Here is a 24,813-nt window from a genome sequence, read left to right as displayed (position 1 = left end):
AATATAACTGGCAAGTTATAAACATCGGTCTGCAAACCAGGAAGTTTCTGTCTGCATGGGTAAGTAAATATATGAATGGAATTCTCCTTTCATTTCATATTGAATTTCTTGTTAGCGTGAGAATTTTAAAATCAGAGTTTGAATCAAAACTGTCATGTACGGCTAAGGTAGTATTTATGAACTAACTTGGATGCATTTTTACTTCTGAAAACCTGCTCACTGCTTGCTGTATAGTTTGGGGGAAAGGGAGGTAAAGGAGGGATTTGAATTGTCTGAGCGCAATATAATTGGACTGTAGTGAAGAGGAAAAAAACATCCTTGCTTTCCATACTTAGATGAGGTTAATGACCTTACAGTACGACAGTTTCTTTTCATTTTACCAAAGGATGAGGTCAGAGGAGAATAATCAATCAAAAGGAAAGGGGAAGAGGAAGTGAAAGGGAAAGGAATCACAAAATTGTTCAGTTATTAGTTTGCTTTCAGTGGCTTTTGCTTTAGTTTTGGACTCTGGAAGAACAATCCACCTAGGCACTGAGCATTTTTTTTTTTCCAAAAAGACATTCTTGCAAAACAATGTATGTTAAGATGAATTATACATATATATAATTTCTTAAGCTGGTGCAGGACATCTTTCCATAATTCTGCCTGTGTATTGTTCCTTTCCAGACCTAAAGAGATACCAAAGAATAAAAACAAGCAAAAGGAGAAAAAAATAAAGAGCATACATTAAAATAAAGAAGAAGAATCAGATATGGCTACATAATTAAATATCTATTTTTAGAATTTCTCTCTGCAGAGTTTTAACTGATATTATATCTATCAGAGTAATATCTGTGTATCTATTTACAGTTAGAAAGAAACCAACTATCTAATTCCCAGCACCAGTAATGAATCCTGGCTTGTGCTATCATAGACAAAAGTACAGATGATCAAATAATTTCAGTCGATGTTCAGCAGGGTTCCTCTTTGTCAGGGAAAGTAGCCAGTGTTAGCTTTACATGCCAGTTAGAAGTAGTACATGGCAGGTACAATTAGCGGTACTGCATTTAGACACAATACTTAAAAAGACACATCTCAAAAGAACATTGCCACAATTAATATTTTTTGAACAATTAAGACTTACTATATTAAGAGGTAACATAAACCTCATAGTAATTACAAATATTTTGTGTAGCATATTTTTAATGATTCTTTGACATTCTGGTGAAAGGAGATTCAGCAAGGATATCTTTTCAGATAGACTTTATTATCAAATATGAATGAAAATATTTGGGGTAATTTTCCCAAAGGAGATAAAGATAGTTAATATCATAGTTTATAACTTCAAAACTCATCAAGACATTTCTTTTTGCTGGTAAATATATATTTTCAGTATAAGTGTTCATGTTGTAAAAGTTAAATATCTTATTCAGTTTGGTTTTCTTAAGACAATATCCATCTCTCCCTTGTATCTTGTAAAAGTTGGAAAGATCCTGCCTTTTGAATATTTGTATTGGTACTTTGGGTTTTTTTGAATCAAATAGTTCCTTGCTTTACAATCTATCATTTACAAGATATTTACAGTTTTTGTTTATATTCATTTCCTAAAATGTGGAATAAAAGAAGAGGCTATAGAATGCAAATGAAAATAAAATATAAAATAGAATATAAAAATGTTGTTTTATGGATATTTGTCATTGTGTGAACTTTTTTGACATTGAAGATTTTCCTTGAATGACGAAAAGCATTGTACTCAGTGATTTACTTTAACTAGAGTAGCTTTCATTTACTCAAAGTATAAGCAAAAGTTTTGTGAAGTATCACAGATATTAAAGCAATCAGAAGTGCTTCTTAAAATCCAGCAAGACTGCTTTAACATAATATTATAATTTTATTCATAACATTTTCATAACAAACATATTCATCAGTGAATACTGAGGTTTCTCCCTTGCATCACTGTGCCTAACAAAAGATATACTGCATAATCTTTGCAAGCAAATATGAACTTATTGTGACATGTACTGAGTGCTGCACTGAAAATCAGTTTGAAAAAAGTTTGTCATAACTATAGTTAAAGTTGTGGGCTATTGCTGATGTATTTTTTCCAAGAGCCAAGTTAATAAACCTGCCTTGTGTTTAGAAGAAAAAGCACTTCCTCTGGAGATAAATTAGAAACACCTAACATAACAGTGATTGTACAGTTGATAAGTCTGGCTAGAGACCTGATGAACCTCTGAGTTCACTTCTTTCATCATAATCTTTTTTTTTTTTTTTTTTTTTTTTTTTTGGTCAATATGTTTTTCCAGGCAACTCACTGCTACTCTGAATATCCTGGATAAGATATGATTTATGTGCTTGAAGAAAATGAAACAGTTACTATACCTCCGTGGAGTCCTCTTCATCTCTATTCTTAACTTGTAAGAGATCTTTTTTAGTTTTAGAAGGTAGAGTATTCTGAAAAACACCTTAATTCCCAACAGGTTAAGTGTCTTTTAGATGGAGGAGAATTTGCAGACTTTCAGGCACTTAACAATACCAAGTGAATGCAATGAACAAAAGAAATAAAGAAAAATGTTGAATTTAAATTCAACAATTAGCTGTTGGATTTAGGGGAATATGTTCTAAAAACTCACTTTCAAGACGTCTCAAGAAGCTTTGTCAGAAACAAAATGATGTCTTTTTCTGAGTCAGTTTACCACCATCAACCTACCACTACCAACCACTGAAATAATATTTTCTGAATTTACTGTAGAAAGCTTGCCTTGTGAAAAGTCCACAGTAAATTTACAAAACTAATTGGATGAAAAAGTTTCCCATTAAAGTACTGCAAAAACCCTGTAATTTCCTGTGGCTAAGCTGCTTAGGTAGATTTGTTGCTTCTCCTAAAACATCTGGATTGCAATGTAAAAGGCGAGATTTAAAATAAAAAAGAGAAAGTATTATATATCAAACAAGTGAGGCTGAATGTTGCAATAATTTACAGTTAACATTAATATGCATTTTTCCATAGTTTTCAGAATTTTCTATTAAGGCTTGAATTGTGCAAAAGTACTCAGTTTTTAAGTTAAAAGGCATAAGCAGCATGCTTTCACTGCTGCCTTTTAAAATTACAGGGATGCCTGTTAAGCTAGATGTACAATTTAAAGATGTCTGCTTCACAAAGCACTCTGTAATCTCATCATTGTCTGAATCCTGCACAGAAAACTGCCAGCTATCTTCTGGCATATGGGATTACTATGGCAGTCCATATGCTTTGTAACAGTCGGTGTTCAAATGAAAATTTGCAAAGTCAAATAAGAATGTGGCCCAGGCAACAAAGCCTAATTACTAGCAGCTACAACAAGCTGCAGGCTTCAACTCAAAATATTTTCCTGTCAGTTTATTTATTTAAACTGAATTGTATTAATCTGCTTTACAACTCCAAAAACGTGCTGACAACATGAACCTGTATTTGTACAATAAGCTTGACTTCTTATGGTACAGAGTATATGAAGGAGGTTAGTTTTGTTTTGTCTGATTCTGTTTTGTTTGAGTCATGTTTTATAAAGAAATGGTAGTGTAGGTTTGTCAGCTTCATGTGATCAAAATAATATAGTTCTGAAGAAGTATTGGCCCAGTTCTAAACTCAAAGCTTGCTGATGTTTCATGCTACCCCATTCTTCTGAGCAGTTTCGGTTGATAGTTCTGGGCCCACAAGGACAGCTCTTTCAGATTCAGCCTTTTTTTTTTCTGACAGTCATCTTCTCTCTGCTGTGTGTTGCTAAACAGCTGCCCTGGAGCCCTGGAATTGTTCTCACAAGCTTTCTTGTTCATTTAAAGGTATGTACTTTAAATTTGGATCACTGGCACATTTTTGAAGTGAATATCATGATCATCTCTACTTACCACATTTAGGTTTGCATTGTGAAGTCTTCTCTGGATAAATCTACTCAAGAGATTTAAGGTACAGGAGGTTTTGTTTGGTTAGTTTTTTTGTTTGTTTGTTACTTTTCTACTGGAAGTTTGCTTTGCTTTTATACAGTCTTACAGTCTTACTCTAGTGCCCTAGAGTGCACCTCTGTTGTTCAAAGTGGTTTTCTTCTTGGTGAAGTAAGGTTGAAGCCATGCAATACAATGAAGACATAGGTTAGCTGTGTCATCTAGTTAGCTTTCTGTCCACACATCTGAGATTGGTAACTGCTGTGAATTTCATTTCAATAGGCACAATGAGAAATACAGTCTTAGAACCATAACAGATGACACTAAAGTGAACCTAAGTCTTTGCATCGTTGCATTGTGCTGGTCAGTAATGTAAAAGCATCCTCAGAGTGTGCAGGCAGAATTGCCTTCAGCACAAGCTAGCCTGGAAGATGCAGTCCAGAAGTACTCCAACTGAAGAGTGTCTGACCAGAAGGTCAGTTAGAAGGTCACTAGTTAGAGCTAGTCTAAAATAAAACTCTCTCGATCCATTCAGGTGTATTCAACACCAATAGTTCTACCCTACAGGCCTGCTCCTATTCTATCTTTCTACTTGCTAAGACAGACATAATCATCCTCTCCCAGAGGTCCTCCTAGACCGTATGTACTCCAGGGCTCAATTGGACCTCTAGGAAAGGATAATTCGGAGTCCAATTATTCTAAATTTCCTTTACAGTTAATAACTAAAAAGGTATGATTCAGGGTGATTCAGGCACCTGTCTCTCTACTGAGAGTTAGAGTGAGGTTTAGCTAACTGTCTTCAGTTAAATTATCTACTTTGGTTGGATGCCTAGAGTAAACTGGAATGAACCCAAGCTAATTAAGGTTTATTTGGGGACAACATGGGAGACAGACAAGAAGCACAGGCTTAAAAGAAGGATTATTTAGCTACAGAAACTCTCAAAGCACTCAGGAGCTGCAGATAATTGAAGTGGGATTAAAAACAGGTTTGAATGTGTTGCAGAATTGTCAGAGTCCCTCTTCTGAGTCTCTTTTATGCACTATCACTACTTTTAGTAGTACACTACTGTAATGATAGTGGGGTTTCTATACATGACAGTTCTGCATCTTGTATAAAACCCCTCTCCCATACGAGTAGGACTAGAGTAGGATTTTAGGACTTAGAGGCATGTCTGCCCAGATCCTTGAGTGGACAAAAAAATAAACAACACAAATCTCAAGAAAAACAAGAAAAGAAATAATTAAAATAATAATAATAATAATAATAATAATAATAATAATAATAATAATAATAATAAATGTTTTAAGTGGATGAAGCCATAATCACCAGGTAATGAAGGGAAATAATCCAAACTGCAGTATGGACAACTCATTAACATCTCATCTCATCTTCCATGAGGTGTCAGGTACTTTCTTGGGTAGTGCAACTATTGGTAATGCATCATAACACATTGCTGTCAGGCAAGCATGCATGTCCTCAGGACAGACATGTGCTCAGGAATTCAGAACTTGAGATAGACATGTCTCATTGCCACACCTCTGTGCATGAATAACTCTGGCCATTACTATTGTAAATGAAATTTCTTTTCCTTGCCACCAAAAGAAAGGACATTTTCACCAGTGGTTCTACTAGAGTCAAGATGAGGTCTCTTATCCTGAAAAAGGACGACATTCTGTGGCTAGAAGAAAAAGCTTTAGAGTAATCTTATACTGCATTTTCACAAAAGGCGGCAGTGGTATGTTTCAGAGTGTCAGAATGAAACTAGGTTAGAAATAACTAACCTGTTAAATTAAAAAAGAAACAGTTGGACTAGAATAGAATAAAGAGAGGCTTTGAGTGAACAGTTCTAACAGACAGGATTCAAAATAAGGCAAAGAATGCCTTCAACCTCCAATTTCAATGAAAGTTTCATATGAATAGGCAGGCCATGACAGGGGAGACAAATGCAGCTCTCAAAGTACAATAATGTGGCCAGGGATGACCTGAAGGAAAGACTGGAATGAATAGCAGTCTGATTGATGAACAACACTGATTAAAATAAAGCACAATATGTTATAGCCTGTCATCTCTTATCTCCCTGTTCTAAAAAATGAGGAGAGCTTCCCTTTGATCCATATTTTTCAAATCTAGAATCTTGGTAATTTTTTAATGAATATTTAATTCTTAAATAAATAAATAAACCAATTATTTACTTTGCAGTTTGCCTGGGAATTGGGGTATATGGTTTAAAATATGAACACACATTATTTACCACTATCTGGAATGACTATACCTGAAATGAGGAAGAAAGTTTCTATGGTAATTTTTTTTTAATCTAATATCTCATACTGCACATGTAGCAGACCTATAACAAGAGAAAAATGTGGCCTTGGGACACGTAAATAACGTGGCCACTTTTATGTGGAGTTATTTACAATTAGTTACAGTAAGCCCTCAGCAGATTTCAGGGTATATGACAGTACCAGGCAGCTAAAGTAGTATCGGCAGTTTTCTGGCAAAAATAAAACATGGCAATGTACATAGCTCCTCTGTGGCTGCTCAGTCAGATGTGACATTGCAGAGGTAGGAGAAGATACAAATTTGAATAGTACCAAAGGCTTCTGTTTTTTTCTAATATGTTCTCAGAAGAATTACAGAAGTGACAATAGGAAAAAAAAATGTGTAATTTTCTCATGAGCAATTAGGGGATACTGACACTGTAGACTGCACATGTTTGAAAGGGATTTCTATTTTTATCTCATACCAAGGATAGTTCTGGTTAATGGCTGTTATTTGTTTAAGGACCAGCATCTAAGTTTTTGTGCACAATCATACCAATCAGTTTATTCATACTTTCATTCCTTAGTAACAACAACATCAAAGTGGATTCCAAACTAATAGGAATTTTACATAAGATAGCATAAAAAGAAGAAAAGAAAGAAAAAGCACAGTGAGAGACACAATACCCCAGTAGCGATCTGGCTAAGTAGGGAATTAGATAGTATTTCAGATGTCTGCATTAAAAGTGGTAATACATCATTATTGTATTTGCTCTAAGGTGTTGCTGGCGATCTGTCGGGTCATCTAAATCATAGAGTAGAAAATGTTTATTTCTAACTAGAGACAATGAATAAAATCTTTTGTTACATATACACTCTACAGTGGGGTTTCTATCTGCTGAAAATGAGACTAGTAAAATAATTTCTGTTGCACACACTACTGAACTTGATATTCATTAATTTTTTTAATTAACTCTTTGTATTGCTTATGAAAGTGTCATTTCTAGAGGGCTTCTCAAACCTTCTTATTTCTTTTACTCTCACTTTTAGCCAGTTTTGTTTATTTTTTTCATGAGTAAAATTAGCTTTTGAGGAAGATAACTACTGAAAATTCTTGTTATTCTTCCCACTCAAAAAGATGGAAAAAGGCCCTTTATTGTGATTTCCTATTCTTTTCTAGTTATCTGAGACACCTTGTCACTCCTAGCATTGATTCTGTCAATGGTAGTAATTATATCTATATATGATAGATATTTATTATTTAACCTTAAATAAATCACCTTAAATCACTGCAGGTTGTACAGTTTTTGAAAGTTAGGTTACTTCCACACATTGTATATCTGCAGTCCAAACTCGAGTCTTAGCCAGATTGTCATCACATTAATTCTTGCGTTGTGTAAATTCCATCTTTTCTATCCACCAGTCTGCTCCGCATTGTTTCATACAAATCCAACATCAAGATTTCATTGAAATTAAAAAAAAAAAAATCAATTATGAGAAGTTCAAGCACAACGTGCCAAGAGTTGTGGCTTAATCTAGTACATGTGACATTAGCAGCATCAGCTGAGAAAACTTATATGTCCCCACTGGCTCCCTGTATTTGATATGTGCATCTTTTCTGATGATACTTTACCTAAGGCTGTCTTATCAGAAGACTGTGGCTATACTCATCCTTGTCTATATAAGATTTTCATTATATATGAGTAAAGATATACCTAATGTGAGTAAGTGTCATGTGTTGTTTATAAATCTTTTTATTGCGCAATCAGCATCCAATTTTAGAATCTTTACTGTTTAGAACATGAATTCTCATATTTCAGGGCATAAACCAAACTAACTGTGATTAGGAAGAATCAATTTCAACCAGTAGCCCCACATTGTTCTTTTACAAGGTGCATAATTTAGGTGATTTTTTTTTTCCTTCAAAAGTAATTTTATTACTGTTTTATTAGAAAAGAGGCCTAAACCATGGAGTGGATGTACACACATGTGAGAAGACATAGACTCCTGAAATAACTACTGTTACAAAGAAAAAGCAAAAGCAATAGATAATGTCAGAATGAAATAAGAGAATCAGATAGTCATATTGGAACTTGGTAAGTATTGTGAGATTTTAAGACCAAAAAGAATGCTTGTTTGAGGAAGTTTGAGATGATTTTCTATATGCCTTCACTGTTGTAATGCATCCTGGAAATATGGAGGATCAAGTTCCTCATTTCCACATTTCCAGGGAGCACCAAGAGTGGGCTGCTCTTCAAGGGAGGGTGTTCTGGGAGCCAAGGGTGACAGTAGTGTAAACAGGGGCAATGACCTCCCCAGCAAAGGGTGCAGTCCCACACTATCCAAGCAGAAACAGCTGAATAGGTCCAGGTTAAACCAAGAAATTGAACCAGCAAGACAGGGTCAGGACCAGCAAAATGTAAAGCCAGGCACAAGCATCCCTGCTCAAGCAAGGGCCAAGGACAAGAGCCTAAGCTTAAATGCCAGGACCAGGTAGAGGTCCCAACAAGACTATTTCTCACAATTAGTTTTTTTCAGAGAAGTCTGATCCAAGGTCACACTACATCCAAGCTGATCTTGATCACAAGCAGCTTGTCAAGATCAGCTCTGGCAGGATGCAGCTGGTGTGCTCAGGCACCTGATATTCACATCTCATTTCTCCTTACAGTTTTCCAGTCTAGAGTGGGGAAAGTAAAGAAGCTTGCATTTAGAAGAGACTAAATAGTAAGGATGGCCAAGAAATGGCCAGAAAAGGAGAAGGCTGAGGAAGCCCTTAATTTACCTAAGAGAAAAATTATAGATGATAGTACAAAGGAAGATAAGGATTTATAAGAGAAGATTCCTACAAACCTCACCAATACAAATTAAACGTGGAATTACTCTTGATACGGTGGAATACAGAACTACTATCCAACAGGGATTTACGTGCTCATATGTCCATACATGTTCTACACTTGTCTGATATATGATTACAAGAAGCACACACTAAAAATAAGCTTAAACATGAGATGGCTGATAATTCTGTGAAAACTCAGTTTTAGATTACTTGTGCTTAATGAAAATGATAGTAGACTATTTACAACAGGTACACAAAGTACAATGTGCAATGTTTGCATGTGTACTATTTATTATGTCAGTCATTCTACCTTAATGTCTAGGGTATATAAGATAAAGTAATTTTTTACCTTTGAACACTATTGAACATGGAAAACAATTTTGTTTTCTTGCTATAGATATGCTGATCATATATTCCTCTTTCAAAAACTAATGAGAAAAATCATAAAGTCTCCATTTTATTGATGTGCTTAAATAAAGCATTAACAGAAAACAATAGATTCCAAAAATCCATAAACAAAAGTAGTTTATCACTCTCAATTAAAATTCATATGCCATAAGCAAATTAATTTATATGCATACACAAAATCATACTTTATAATTGTGTTAATATGATTAACTTTCAAAACTCTATTGACACTAGTGGGCTGATCTTCTGCAGTTAAGAATGCAGGTCCCATGAGGAGCAAGAACTTTCCCTCTGCGTAGAAGCTTTCTTTCTTTTGTTTTAACATATCATTCTCTTTTCTAATTTATCTATTCATCAGCATAGTATTTTATAAATTTGCTAAGCTTTCCACAGTGAACCAGCTTCACCTGGAAATTCCTAACACTTTGGGTCCTCATACAGTATAGAAAAGAAATTACATTTTAAAAATATATTACAATAGCACAAATAGAAGCTCAGTGTGCTTACTAGTAGAATAAAAGGCACTTAATTCCATCTGAATAGGTATTTGCAGGGGTTGCCAGTCTTTCCAAATGATCTATGTCTTTTGAGGCACTCACTGATTTCAGTTCTTCTTGACCTGCTTTACAGACTTCAAAGACACAAAATCTTTCTGTTTAGAGGTCGGTCATATGTCTTAAAAACCTTCCTATACCCAAGTTTACTTTTTGACCTAAGATATTAGCTCTTAGTTCCTCCCTACATCAAAGAACTCTTATCATAGTAAGATAAGAAAATTATACCTGCTCAGGATAGCTCTTTGACACCACCTGACATGGCATGAATTGTATCTAAACCATTATATTCTTATTCTCAAAAATAGAAACTATCTGCTGGGAAAGGTTCCTGGCCTGTGCTAACTCCTAAACCATGCTTGGAAATTGATTTGGGGAGTGCTGTTCAGCATAAGCCAAACCTACTACAGGATGGTATTACCTATTTAAAAATGTAGATAGTTGACTTCCAATGTTCAGGAGCATTCCTTTGGGGAGATGAAATATTGAAACATTATATGGAGTGCTTTATAGATACACATGGAGTCATGAACAAAAGCAATACTGTGTTTTTTACAGTTTATACTGCAGACCATGAGGATTGTCCATAAACTACACAAAGTGCAAAGACTGTAGGAGGATAGTGAGCAGAGGGCAATCTCCCATTTCATAAGGTTAGAGCCAGTAACACAGAGAAAACCAAAGGGTACTTGAAGAGAAATGCGAACCCCCGAAAGAGTGAGCTTCATTAGGCATTTGTTTCAAAAGTTATCTAACTATATGACCAGTCAGGAGGAACATTTTGTGAAGCTTTAAAACCTGTTATATTTCCAAAATCTACAGTTCTTATTTTTGACTCATTGTACAGTCGAGATTCCTTTCTCCTCCCATATTCTTGTTGTGCTGGATGTTGGGAAAGTGGACCAAGGAGGAGAGTCAGAAAGGAAAAATGGAGAGAGCCTAGACTGGTGAAAAATATTACGCATTAACATAGCTAACGGAAACATTAAGAAAAAAGATTTTTCAGTTTTGGATAGGGGTCAAGAAGTCTGAGGAAGACATTTTTAAGCCAGCAAGCTGCAAGATTTCCAGGATACTCACCAAAGTTTTGGCAGCCGAAATGAAGGAAGCTGTGAATATGTGGCAAGGTAAATAAGATGTTGAAAATGGAATCCTGGAAACCACATGAACCATTTCAGTGCATTTGTCAGTTGGAGCATCAAGTTGACAATTAAAAATCACTGATTTAACATTGTCAGACACAACAGAAGTACAAATATCGGCAGGAAACAATGCAGGAAAGAATAAGCCACACATCAAAGTGCAGGATAAACTGCTAATTAGGAAGACAGAATTCAAAAAACAACTGGAAAAAGACGGGCAGTACAATAAAAGAAGTTAGCGTGAAGTGCTTCATAAGCTTGGGAGTGAACAAGCTATTTGGGACAGCAAAGAACACTCTTGACCCAGAGGTTTTTAATACCTCTAGTTTATATTATTTTTACTCCTCCAAAATAATACTTGTGACATATCAAATGCCTTTAAGCCATCAGTTATGCAAAGATTACTCTTTTAGACTCTTTAGGCCAACTGCCAACAGTTAGGCAAAGCTCGCTGCTCCTTTCGCTATAGCAATTATCTGCAGGATTCACTCAGCAAGCACCCTGGCCCGAAAGCCTAAATTGAATGGACACAAACACTTAAGCCACTCAAACACACAGCTCACTCACTAGTTTCAATTATTTACTGTTATGAGGATCAAGCTTTCTTTAAGCTCTCGCTGAGCCCATGAGTGCACCACTTCAGACTGGAAATAAATGATAAATCACAAATTTTTGAAGATCCAGACCTCTTAAAGGGCTAGAACTCTCTGACAGACCAGAACATACAGAATCAGTAAGGTTGGAAGGGACCTCTGGAGATCATCTAGTCCAACCCTCCTGCTCAGCAGGGTCACCGAGAGCATGTTATGCAGGGTTGCATCCAGGCCGGCTTTGAATATCTCCAGAGAAGGGGCAAAAAGGGCCGGCACATGGTTATTAATGAAAACAAATTAGAAGCCTTCATGTTAACTGAAATGGTCTAGATAAACCTCCAGCTCACCATTCAAAAGCCCAAAATATTAAATCACTTTCAAGAGCTACCCTTTACCACTACTATTAATAATTTTCCTATGAGAACATAGGAAGTTCAGTCAATATCTGCACTCCACTATGCTAGAATCTGTATTCAGACAGACTCACAATCAAACTATTCCTAATGAGTTTAAACTACGGTCCTTAACAGAGAAAAGAGTTTGACACTGCCTAAATAACACAGAACAAACATTTTCAGAAAGTGTACATTACTTCCAAAAAATGAGTTTTTCCATTTAAGATTACTGTCCTTAAAAATAAAACAAAATAAAACCCAACAATTTAAGCTTAGAACAGTAAGGACCCTGGGTACAGCATGAAGCTCTGCAGCTTTGCTGCAGGCATTTGGCTGCCTGAGGTTAAGGCCAGCTCTGATTTATGAACCAATCAATCTCTAGTTTTAACTGGTAGGGACTTACTTAAGCCTCTCCGTATGAAGTAGCAGAGGCAACTCCAAACACTGTGAATAGAAACTCTCCCTCAAAAAGAAAGTTCAAATCCCCTTTTTTAACCTTTCTGTGGTTTTGGCCTTACCAGCTATAAGGATAATCCACAGTTTAATTAGGCATTGTGTAAAAAGTGTTTAATCAGGTATGAATTTTTCACCTTTCTCTTTGATTGAATATTCTCTTTTTCTTTATATATGACCTTGACATGTTCAAAGAATTATAAGAAATTAATGAGATGTGACTTTCCTTTGCAGAATTCATATAATTATACTGCATTTTGTGGTGTTAACTCAAATACTTTAGTACTCTTTTAAATTTATTACTATTTATTTTATAATTATTTGAGAAGGAAACCAGAAGCCCTAAGGAAGCTCTGTCTTGAAATCAATAGCAACAGAGGTCATTATGAATATGCATTTCTAGCTCTGTCTCTTTGTGCTGGAACTCCACTGATAACTGAATCCATCTCTAGAATTTCATCTTAATAATCAGTATGACAGTTTTCAGATGTCCAAAAAATAGCTTTTCCTTGCATCCCATGATAGATACAGGTATGTCCTTCTTGCATTTCAATGAGAGATTTATATTATTCTAAAGATTAAGTAAAGGACATCTACAATTACAAACACACATAAAAAAATGTTAGAGTTCAGAGGGACATCGATATTTTGAAGTAGCTGTCAGTTAGAACATTCAGTACTTATCCTGCTACCTAGCCGTGACGGGGGAACAGTTGAGAATTGCATTACAACACATAGGATTTTTCTGAGATAAGAAATAAGGATTATGTTATTCATAATAACTTATTTCAAAATGAAGCACAAGCAATCTAAAATAGATTATTCCAAGCACATATTTGTTTTAAATCATCATGTGAAAAATGCAGCCAATGAGTGCAGTGAAATAAAATACATTTTGAATATGATTTGAAGCACTTTTTCTCATTAAAATTATGATGACATAAAGGCACATATAATATGTGGGAGAAAGTTATATGTGTAAATGTATGTATGGAATAGTTCAAGATAGCTATCAAGGTTTAGGATTAACGATATGAGAGGATACAAGATATTACTACTAGTAATTCCTACATAACTGAATGAAAGGAACATTAAAATATCTGAAATCTTTATTTCCATGTCTGTGTTCATCAACAAGGGAGCTCTCTATCCTGAAAAGGTTAATGTCAGTTCCCATAAAATTAGACTATATAGTATATTGTAATCCATTGTTAGATTGTTTTCTCTAGATTCTCCAAAATACTATCAGAATTCTAAAAGCATAAAATATCAGTCCATTTTTCATATGTATGTGCTTAAACTAGAACCACTTGCAGTTGTGATGATGAATGAGAAGATTTCAAATTTATCTAGATTATTGTCAAACTTTGGGTCAGATTAATTCAGCCACTGTTCAAATACCTTACTGATGTTCCTACTTGTCTGCATTGATCAAGAAACTGATAGAAACAATAAGTTTGAATTTTAAGTTCAGTTATATCACAGAAAAGTAATTACAAACTCTGTCAGTTTTTGGCTCCAGATTTTTGGCTTTTCTGCCAAATATGTAATCCCAAGAAATAGAATAATTAGTCTCAAAATGTACATTTGCCAAGTGTATTACCATATGAAAAGTGCATGCTTTGTTTATGTATTTCTTACTTAGTAAAGCTAAGCCATAAACTCAAGATCTGTAGTAGCTCTGATAAGCTAAATAAATTACTTGTGTATTATGTATAATCTCAGTCATATGATTTAGGTAGATGAAATTGAAAAATGCTACAGAATAGTCAGAAGTTAAGTTACAAAATCTTCATTGAGGCCTAGTTAACTGTTTAAACATAGAAGATTTTGTTAAAACAACAACAACAACAAAACAAAACAAAAATTATTTTTGTTTATATAACAGTGTTATTTACCTAGTGATTATTTAAAATATATTTTCTAGGCTGTGATCTAACCAAAATTAGAGACATTTTATGTCCTATCAGTTTAGTTCCCAGAATGTGAGTACAGGTTTTCCTCATTTATAAATATTCTTGCACATTCCTGTACCAGTGAAAGATGAAAACTTGAAAGAGCATACATACAAGATTATGGTCCTCTCCTTTCCATAAAAATGTCTAAAGATGTAAAAGAGAGTACATTCAATGTAACAATAAAGTGAGCCCAAACTTCTCTAGATAATATGAATTACCTCTTCTTTTAATATAGATCCTGCCAATTTATGCCTTGAGTTTTAAAACTGCTTTTCCACTACATTTTTAGCCTGTGAATTGCATAAATATGTTGCCCTACAGAGGGCACATTTCTTTCACATCTGCTTGCAGAGTCTGCTGTTGCTAACTGAATTCACTTTTATTCCCATGTCTTCCACATTTCCTTCAGCTGCGTCCTCCATTGAGAAATGAAAATCCTCCCACAATAGCACTGGCTTAGAGATAAGAAGTCGGACCAATGTCCCCAAAAGAAAAATAGGCTTTTCTTTAGATCATAAAGAGTTCCAGAGACATTTATTTCTTTCTAGAAAGTCTCATTCTTCATAGACTCTGCTAGCATATCTAATTTTGTGATTAATTTCTTGCTGTTTTGACCTGGTCGCTCTATAATAAAGTCTCCTATAGGGAGACTTCCCTTATATCCTTTATAATGATAAGGGAATAATCTATCTATATCCTCTATAATGATAAGGATAACATTTTAGTTCTTAGGCACATGTCCTCTAAAAAGCAACTTTCGACAGACTTCTTTATCAGACACTCCAAGTTTAATCACTTCAATTATGGCTTCTTGGAGGAAAAGATGAGTGTATGTATAATCTCCATCACAATATTGATTTGCAACAACTTCACTCAGCCATAGAGAGAGAGTAATCTGATCTGCTGTTATCTGCTTACTGCCTCAGGCAGTATGCATAGAAATACATAAGTTCACAGACCACTTTGGTGATATCCTTAAAGACAGAAAAGGCTGAAAGATGATATTTTGCTTTCTCCAAAGAATTTCAATTGGACAGGAAACCTTTCCTTAAAATAGATATTCTATCCACATAATAGTAATTCTTTAAGGATTTCTACAACACTGCATAGTAATTTAGACAGGAAACTAGAACCAGAATACACCAGAATATAGCTGAAAATTGGAGTCTAAATGTTACTCTTGAATTAAATAGTGTGAAATTTTAAAGACCACAATCTTCTCATTACAGCAGATAGGCATCATTTCAAGAAGCAGTAGGGACCTCTGCTTTCTGCTGGCATGTTATTTCAATACAATTGCAAAAAAAGAGGACCACTTCAGAACTGATATTTTGCAGTGTTTAAGTGTCTGCCATCTATACACTCATTCTGTTGAATATTCTTTTTCTGCCTTCTCTGACTACAGTAAAATTCTATAGATATAACTGAAATTGAGAAATTCTGTATCCTGATAAGCTTCCATAGACTAATAACTGGCAATGCTAGTAGAGCTCTTTTGTAATAATCTAATCTATTTTTCTGTATAATCCAAGTCATAACATTTCCAAGAAATAGATCCCATTCAAAACAAAGAAAGCTTAATTTTGGTTACTACTAGAGAATCCACAATTTATGTAAAATTGTTCTATATTTAGCATTAATAGTGAGGTCAGGATTCATCTTAATGTAGCCAAAACAGAGGCCTGTGATACCTAGAAATTAAAATGTACTGATAAGGAGACAATAAGAAGATAACAAGTTGCCCAGAGAGACTCTGGAGTCTTCTCTGGAAATATTCAAAGCCCGCCCAGACACAAACCTGTCTAACATGTTTTAGGTGACCCTGCTTGAGCAAGGACTAGATGATCACCAGAGGTCTCTTCCAACCTCAACCATTCTGCGATTCTGTAATTATTCTTAGTTAGCCTTGAACCTAAATATAAATAATGTAACTAACAGCCATATAGAAGTATGACGGCAGAACTATGACGGCATACCCAGGCACAAGATATAAGCATATTGTGTGATTTTGTGAGCAACGTGACCTCCAAAGGGGCAAAGACAAACATGTAGGTACATGTAGGAGATTCCCAAGTCACAAAAAGTTGTCAGACAATGTACAAGATATGTACATTGGTGTGCAAATAGGCAAGACATCATGCAGAACACAGCATGTTGAAGGACGACCGGCAAAACTAAAAACAAGATGCAGTGTCAGGAGTAGATGAAATCTGTTCTTATTGAGAAGCAGGTAACAGTATAAAAATATCAGGCATAAGTGAGGAAAATCAGAGAAGATGACAAATCCTCTTTGTTTCAAAGTTCTCTAGTTAAAGAGCTCTCAAGCCCCTCAAATTCCCTCTCACATTCAGACGGAACTTCCTGGGCAGAGATTGAAGCACAGGAAGTTCTGCCTGACCATGAGGGGGAATTTCTTCGCTGTGAGAGTGACAGAGCACTGGACCAGGTTGCCCAGAGAGGTTGTGGAGTCTCCTTCTCTGGAGATCTTCAAGGCCTGCCTGGATGCAACCCTGTCTAACATGCTCTAGGTGACCCTGCTGAGCAGGGAGGTTGGACTAGATGATCTCCAGAGGTCCCTTCCAACCTTACTGATTCTGTGATTCTGTGATTCTATGAAGCCTAATCACCTCTGCAACTAAATACCATTAAGGGCCATAGCCATCAATGAGAATTCCACTACATCATCAGCTCTTTAGTATGGTATATTCGCAACTGATAAATGTCAGAAACTAATAGTTATTGTATAAGCAGTAGTTATAATTGATATTATGCAAGAACTAACCATTAGCAAGAAGCAGGTTGTTAAATAATTATTTGTTTTAGAGTTTAAAACCAGCCTGATCTGTCACTCCCATCACAGTGATCTCTAGTTCATTGGTACAAGTGTATGAGTATATTTGGTATATTAAGTGTATGCCTAAACACTTGTGCAAACCTTTTAATGACTGCATCTGCACTAGATGTCTAAACTCCAACTATAGTCAATGACAGATTTAGCCCATGGATTTTTACCACTGTCTCCTACTTTAATCACTATCCTTTATCACTTTAATCACTTTAGTCACTATCCTTCCTTTATTGACTATATTGATTAGGTCTCTGTTGATTACAGAGCTAACTTTGACTTTTAGTGAGCCTGTGGTTAGTTACATGTAGATACCTTATTGTAGGCTGAACTGAATTCCAGTTCAACTGTAGGTTCTAGGAACTGAATTCCACGTAAACTATGAATACATATAGGAAAATAGTACTATTTTAAAGACACTAGAGGAAGTAAGACATGGGGCAGGCAGAACAACACAGAACTCACACCTTTTTTATCTCAACTGATACTACAGACCTGTGTTTAGGCTATCACTTTACTGTAACTGTCTTATTTTACTTATTTTATTACTTTATTATTTACTTATTACTGACTTTATTGAGCTTTATTTTTCATTCATCTAACCTTTCTGGAAAGTACACATTCTTGCCAGCGTATCCTGTTATATAACCAGGCCTTTCAAAATCATATGTGAGCCAGAGACAAAACTTTCTCAGCTGAAAGGATATAAGAAGATATGACTAGGAAATGATCTCTTGTAGATTAGATGAATCCAAAAAGATTAATTGCAGAATTTGCCTAAAATCAATCTTATCTGAACATGCTTTTCTTTTTTTCAATTTCCTGTTGTATAAACTTTTTACCAAAGATAATATCTTCTTATAACTTATGACATCATAGAGTTGTTTGGGGACTTTCCTGTTGTCATTTTTTTCCACTTGAAACACACTAATATCCAAAATGAAAAATAATAGAAAGAGTAGTAAGTAACAATAATGATTCCTGTTCTATGAAAACAATGCACATTCAGTAAATGTTAGATTATAATAATGCCGCACTCCCTGTAACATGAATTATGCAATACAGGTACAAGTTACATTAGACCAAATCAGATAGTTTGACTGCGTAGAGTATTGACATTTAAATTTTTTTTTAAAAAAAAAAAAACGTTATTCTTGCAGTAGAAAACTGGATAGAGTTATATTTATGTTAGACTCCCTCTCTAATATGAATTTTTTTTCACCTCAAGTATGTTGAAAGCTCCGTATTGTTTTTTGTTTGTTTGTTTTTTTGTTGGTTTTTTTTTTGAGGCACTTTGTATAAAGGTTTTTCTCTGAAACCAGAGTCAATAACAACATGCTTTTCCAGAAACCTACACTATTTTTAAATCTGCTTTAAGACTCCAGAATTGGATATACTCTTTTCAACCCTTTTTCAAAACAGACACCAGATGAGAACCTGAACAACATGAAAAGATCTAAAAATGGCCATGTCTAATGTATTTCAAAGCAGTTGGAATATATAAACTACAGAAAGTGGGTGTCAAAAACACTCTTGGTTACAGATGTTCTCCTTTGCACAGACAATTTTTATATTTCTTGAGAAGATTCTTCTGTGTCATATTTGTTGCCTTGTACAGCCTTTTACAGAGAAAAAAAAAGACCCTAAAATTACACAGCTCAAACACGATAGTAAAAATTCCGAGCTAGAGAATATTTTTCATGAAATATAGAGGGGTTGTTTTTGAAGTCTAATACCACATCTGTGTAGCAAACAAGTGATTATTTGACAAGCTCTCCTCAATTGATCAAAGTGCTGGACAGTTCAGTTAGTTTTTACTGTCATCTTAGAGTAAGAGAGCTAAAGCTTTTAAAAATGTCATAGGTAATATTGATAGAATCTGGAAAAAAACTCTCTCCATTCTCAAGTTCTGGATGGGACACATGACTGGTATCATGAATGGTGATGATACAGCAGAGAATGTTTAAGGTATATTGCAAGAGATCTATTTTAAAAACAAGAAAACCTACTAATTAAACGTCACTTTTGTTTGCTGTATGCAAGAAAACTTGTGTTAATAATAATGGATAAACTCTGGTAGCCTGTTGAAAAACTTCATGTATGGAAACTGCTGCAGTTGGTCTTTTCTCTGAATGTATTTTTACAGACAAAAAGTTCACAAACCACTGTAGAAAGACAGAACCTGGAATTTTGTGTTTTGATTATGTTAGAACTGTAAGCATGAAATAGAATAAAGTAAAAAATAAATAGTCTTTGGCTGGGGTTGTGCTGCTGTCCCTAGATTAAAGCATTCTATCATTTGACATTCTGTCTTTGATAATCATTTTAGTTGTTTCCACTCTTGAAAGTTTCCCTCATCTGTTCCTGATACCTTTCTGAACTCATTTATCCCATCCTTACTTTGGAAAACTCTTAACATAGCCCCAAACAAATTCTGTAACTTTTCTTCTCTGTAGATGCCAGCCCCAAAACAACTGAATGATCCTCCTTCTTTTCCACTAAGAAATAGAGAAATTCAGCACCTATAGGATCTAGCCATTAGACAATCTTCATATAAATTTCTGTTGAGTTGTGGTCTTTTTATTTCATCTTCAAAAATTTTTTGTGTGTCTCACCACTTCCCGCAACAGTTTGACATTCAAAGCATTTAAATGACTATAAAAAATCCATTAGGTAAACCTGCCAGCATGACACTCTGCAGACTGAAGACACATTTTATGTTAATAAAATGAGCCTTGAATAACTAATGGAATGAAAACAGCTAAGAAAATTTACCAGCCATATATCCACAGATTCTGCCACTCATGTCTTTTTTATTATTATTATTAGAGTTGCAGCTTCCAGGATGTGCTAAAAAGTCAAAGAATAAAAATGCACTCATATTACCCATAGGAAATATTTCCTAATCAGAAAAACACGTAGTCTCCCTGATTTGTAGGAATTCCATAACCATTAGCAATAACTTGTGGACACATACTGTTTTATGTATGTATTGTCACTGCATAACACTAAGATATATACTAATATGAAGACCATCACTACTGTTTATCTTCCATGAGGAAACGGTTATTTGCCCATGGTCTATGCAAAAATTCCTGGATAACTGAGGCAGCACATGAACAGTAAAGAGAACAGGTTAAGAGGCTCCATCAGTGCCTGCAACTAGGGAAATACGAAAAATTTACACATTTTTGTTCAGTGTTCTATGCATGACTGTACAAGGAGGTAGTCACTAACTCTGAAATAGGTTTCTAGGTATAGGGAAAAGGGAACTAGAAAGGCATTTGGAAACAGACTAACCAAACTTTTAAGTCCTCTGTATGAGGTTGGTAGTGTTATGCTGTTTGAAAGTGTTCAGTTGTATGGGTATTTCTTGCCCTTATCTCTCTAAAAATAATTTTCTCCACAAGCTGGCTGAAAGAAGATGTGATCTATGGACTTCAGCCAGAAGATATCCATTGATTTCCGTGGGTCATGAATTAAAATTTCATTTTCCAATTCTATTAAGTTCCTATCAACAAATTCTGTAAGGATATTTGTTAGAACTGGAAAAAAAAAATGTATGTTGCTACCCGTGATTTTTTTCTCCTGCCTGCCCATCCCCTTAAAGCAAACAGTGCTTTTAAATCTTTATCTTGGCTTGCCACCCATGTATCAGATTAATGAGCCATATGATGTAGGAGAAGTAGTGTAGCATTTCATAATCAGTGTATGAAAAAGAGAAAGGGAGGAGAATGCAATAACAGCATATTTGGAGAATTTATAGTGCAAGGCAGTGAACTAGAAAAGAAAAGAGAAACTACCTAGTCAAAGAAGAGGTGTTACTCACCTTAGTGGAATTCATTAGTCCTACTCATGAATAGCTAGACATCATAATGTGTTGCAGAAACCAGTGATTATTTTTTATCATTACTTTATGCCTATATTACACTGATAGGAGAAATCAGATATTTTTCATGCTGTAGGGAAGTTAAAATATCTAAGCAATGTTTCTATACCATTTCTTATTCCTTATGGTAAAAATAAAAGATTTGAAAATCAATGCATCCCTAAACAGCTGTTATTCTGTCTGGTAATAAAGAGAAGAGAATAGCTGTTGTGCAAAATGAAGTGTCCACAGTGTAGTAATTCAGATCAGCTTGATGTATCACATGGGTCATAAAGCTAACAAAAATGAGAGATGGAAAAACAAAACTCCTATCAAATCAAATTGGTTACTGATAAATTCCAGGAACTGTGTTAACACTGCATCTGGTTAACAAAGGGAGTAAGAAACAAAACACTAGGCAACAATTGATGAAGTAATAAATGATTCTAGAAAGTAATGAGACAATATTTTTTTCGCTTTAAATCCTTTATTAATGATATGGGGAAAATAGATGGGCAGAAAGGGATGAGACTTGCGAAGGATTCTTGCAGATGTAGTGATGTCTCCCAGCTTTTGTTGCATTGGATCTGAGATGTTGATCTCTTTTCAGCCTTATCTGGTATGAAAAATGTGCATTATGGTCTTAGCTTCCTCTATGTTGTATCCTAAATTAGCACTTTTCCCCCCTTTTTCCAATATTGTTTTTGCCATGTAAAACAAAATCTACCTCAGTTGATCAAGACAGTATATTATTCATGTCTACTCTGACTGAAGGAGAAGTTAAAAGGACATATATATATATATATTTATAACTTTATCAATACAACAACACAAAATGGACTAACAAGAAATGCTAAAAAGTTTCTGTCTTTCTATTTTAGACTGCCATTTTCCAAAAACAAAGCTGTAAAGGTCAGTCACACTCTGTACATTTGCTATACTCTTTTCTCTCTTTGCATGTGTTTTTCTTATTTTCAAGGAAAAAAATGATTTTAGCAACGTGGCAAACAAAATTAATACAAGTTCATTTCTCTGAAAAGAACATGCTTAAAGATTTTTTAATGACATCTGAATGTGAAACATTTTTTTCTTTTTTTTGAAAAATACAATGAAGTAGAATAGTGTATATCTTGAGGGACTAGCAATTAGGGTGATTGCTAAAGTAAATTCTTCATTTAATACTATCTCAATTTTTTGCTACATATTTTCTTTCCTGTATAAGTTTAAACAATGCTAATGGTGAGCACTCATCACATGAATAAATAGGCTGATGTGTCTATACTGAAAACATGAGTGATATTTCATAGTTCATAGTGACCAGCATATCTTAATACTTTTAACTCTTTATGCTTTCTTATTCCCCTGATATTAACATAAGGGTAGCTTAAAGTCCCATAGTAGCACAGGCCACAAAGCTGCTGTTGAAGTAAGTGACACTTCCGAATGATGGTGGCATTAGTGCCATTCATTTGGCTGCAGGGTTCATTAATAAACTCTCCTAGAAGCTTCAGGGACGTTATCCCTCATGTGAGTGAAGAGGCCCATTGCAGTTTTTGTACGATCAACATGGAGAAATGAGAGGATGGAGAGAAAGGAAAGCATTCCTGGCACTATCACATTCCGCACATTTGGCTCTTAAGCATTCACGAAGAAATCAGCTCATTAATGCACTTTAAAGTGACAACCCTGTTTATTAACTTCTCAAGATTTATGTGGCTGTATCTTGAATATGCTAACAGAGCTATACACCATTAGTTATTGTTGATAACACAAAGGCTTTGTCTGTAAGTAAGATTAATTAATTCGATCGATAGAATAATTTTTACAAGGTTACAATGTCTTAATGCAACTGTGTTTGAATAAAAAGGTACATATACCTAAATTTATTTTGTAATTATACAGTTAAATATCAGGTCAGGGTGTTAGTGGAGAGAGTTTTCAAGCTTTTTTGAAAATCTAAGCCAAGTTATTTCGCACTACGTTATTCCCAAAGAAGATGATTTCTAAGCCTCAAACTGATAAGCTCATAGGCTGTTAAGTTTAACAATGCTACTCATTACAGCCTGCTTTCTTACTTGTATATCCCGCAGATACGTGACCTAACGCATAAGAGCAGTCAATAGGGCTGCTCTCATGCGAACAGCTCTGCTAAGCTAAAGGGGTAAATTTTAAAACATGTTGACCTATTTATTCGTCCATGTCAGATGGTCCAGCGCTGGGTACCTTTGAGAATTTTAATCTAATCACTTACTGGATTGTGTTTTATAGTTGTACATTTAGCAGTTTGTTTTCCTAAAAACATTGATGATAGGGGTGAACTGTTAAAAATGAATATTTTGTTAGGATAAGGCTCTTATTCCTCTTCATAAAATGTTCAGACTTTGCCTCCTACATAACATCAGCATCCCTAAAGTAATCTAGTTATACTCTTTTAAATCTCATCTTTAGCCATGTTGCCTATAGAAATTTTAACTGTGGTTAGACCACTTGAAAAACAAGACTACTTTCTATCCTCTAACCAATATAGCAAATACTTCCTTTTCTCCTATATATGGCTGTGTCTACCAATATTTTTTGTGAGTCCTTACTATTTGTATTACTACCATAAACAAGCAATTAACTGAACTAAATAGAGTCTGGGCCTTAAACTGCAACATTAGATCTAAAGATCTGAGTATACAACTACAAGTAAAAACAAAGTCACTGTGGAAAAATTAGAAAAATTATATATGATTGTTTCTTGGAGAAAGTTCTTTTTTGTGTCTTCAATAAGATGACTGCATGACTAATTTTCATTTGGTCTATAAGAAATAAATATTTTTTGTTAAACTCAGTAGTGCTCTATCTCTTATTTTTATATCTGAATATCACCATTGTGCCTTTTCTGGAATGGCTGTTCTGTGAATATCTAATGCTTACCAGAAAGCTCAAAACACAGTAAATGTTTTAAACATGAAAAGGAAGTGGGATTTTTAGAAAGTAAGAATACTAAAAAATGAGTTGAGAACAAATTGGAAAGAAAAAGAAAGATCAATAAGAAGCAAAGATACCTTAAAAATATGCTCTGAAAGAGATGGAGAGAAAAGAGAGAAAAACAGTTAGCAGGAAAGAAATTTAGTTTAAAATACTTTTTTAAAAAAATGATGATTAATGGAAAGACCGTAAACTTTGAGGATTTAACTTTCAGTATACACACATATACATGTACATTATATATATCATAGAATCACAGAATGGGTAAGGTTGGACGGGACCTCTGGAGATCATCTAGTCCAACCTCCCTGCACAGCAGGGTCACCTACAGCATGTTAGACAGGGTTGTAGCCAGGCGGGCCTTGAAGATCTCCAGAGAAGGAGACTCCACAACCTCTCTGGGCAACCTGTGCCAGTGCTCCGTCACTCTCACAGGGAAGAAATTCCCCCTCACGCTCAGGCGGAACTTCCTGTGCTTCAATTTCTGCCCATTGCCTCTTGTCCTGTCACATGGGACAACTGAAAAGAGTTTGTCCCCGTCCCCCTGACACCCTCCCTTCAGGTACTTGTACACATTGATCAGATCCCTCCTCAGTCTTCTCTTCCCCAGGCTGAAGAGGCCCAGCTCTTGC

This window comes from Rhea pennata, chromosome 3 (genome assembly GCF_028389875.1).
Source record: "Rhea pennata isolate bPtePen1 chromosome 3, bPtePen1.pri, whole genome shotgun sequence".
Classification (NCBI taxonomy): domain Eukaryota; kingdom Metazoa; phylum Chordata; class Aves; order Rheiformes; family Rheidae; genus Rhea; species Rhea pennata.
This window is presented reverse-complemented; position numbering follows the sequence as displayed.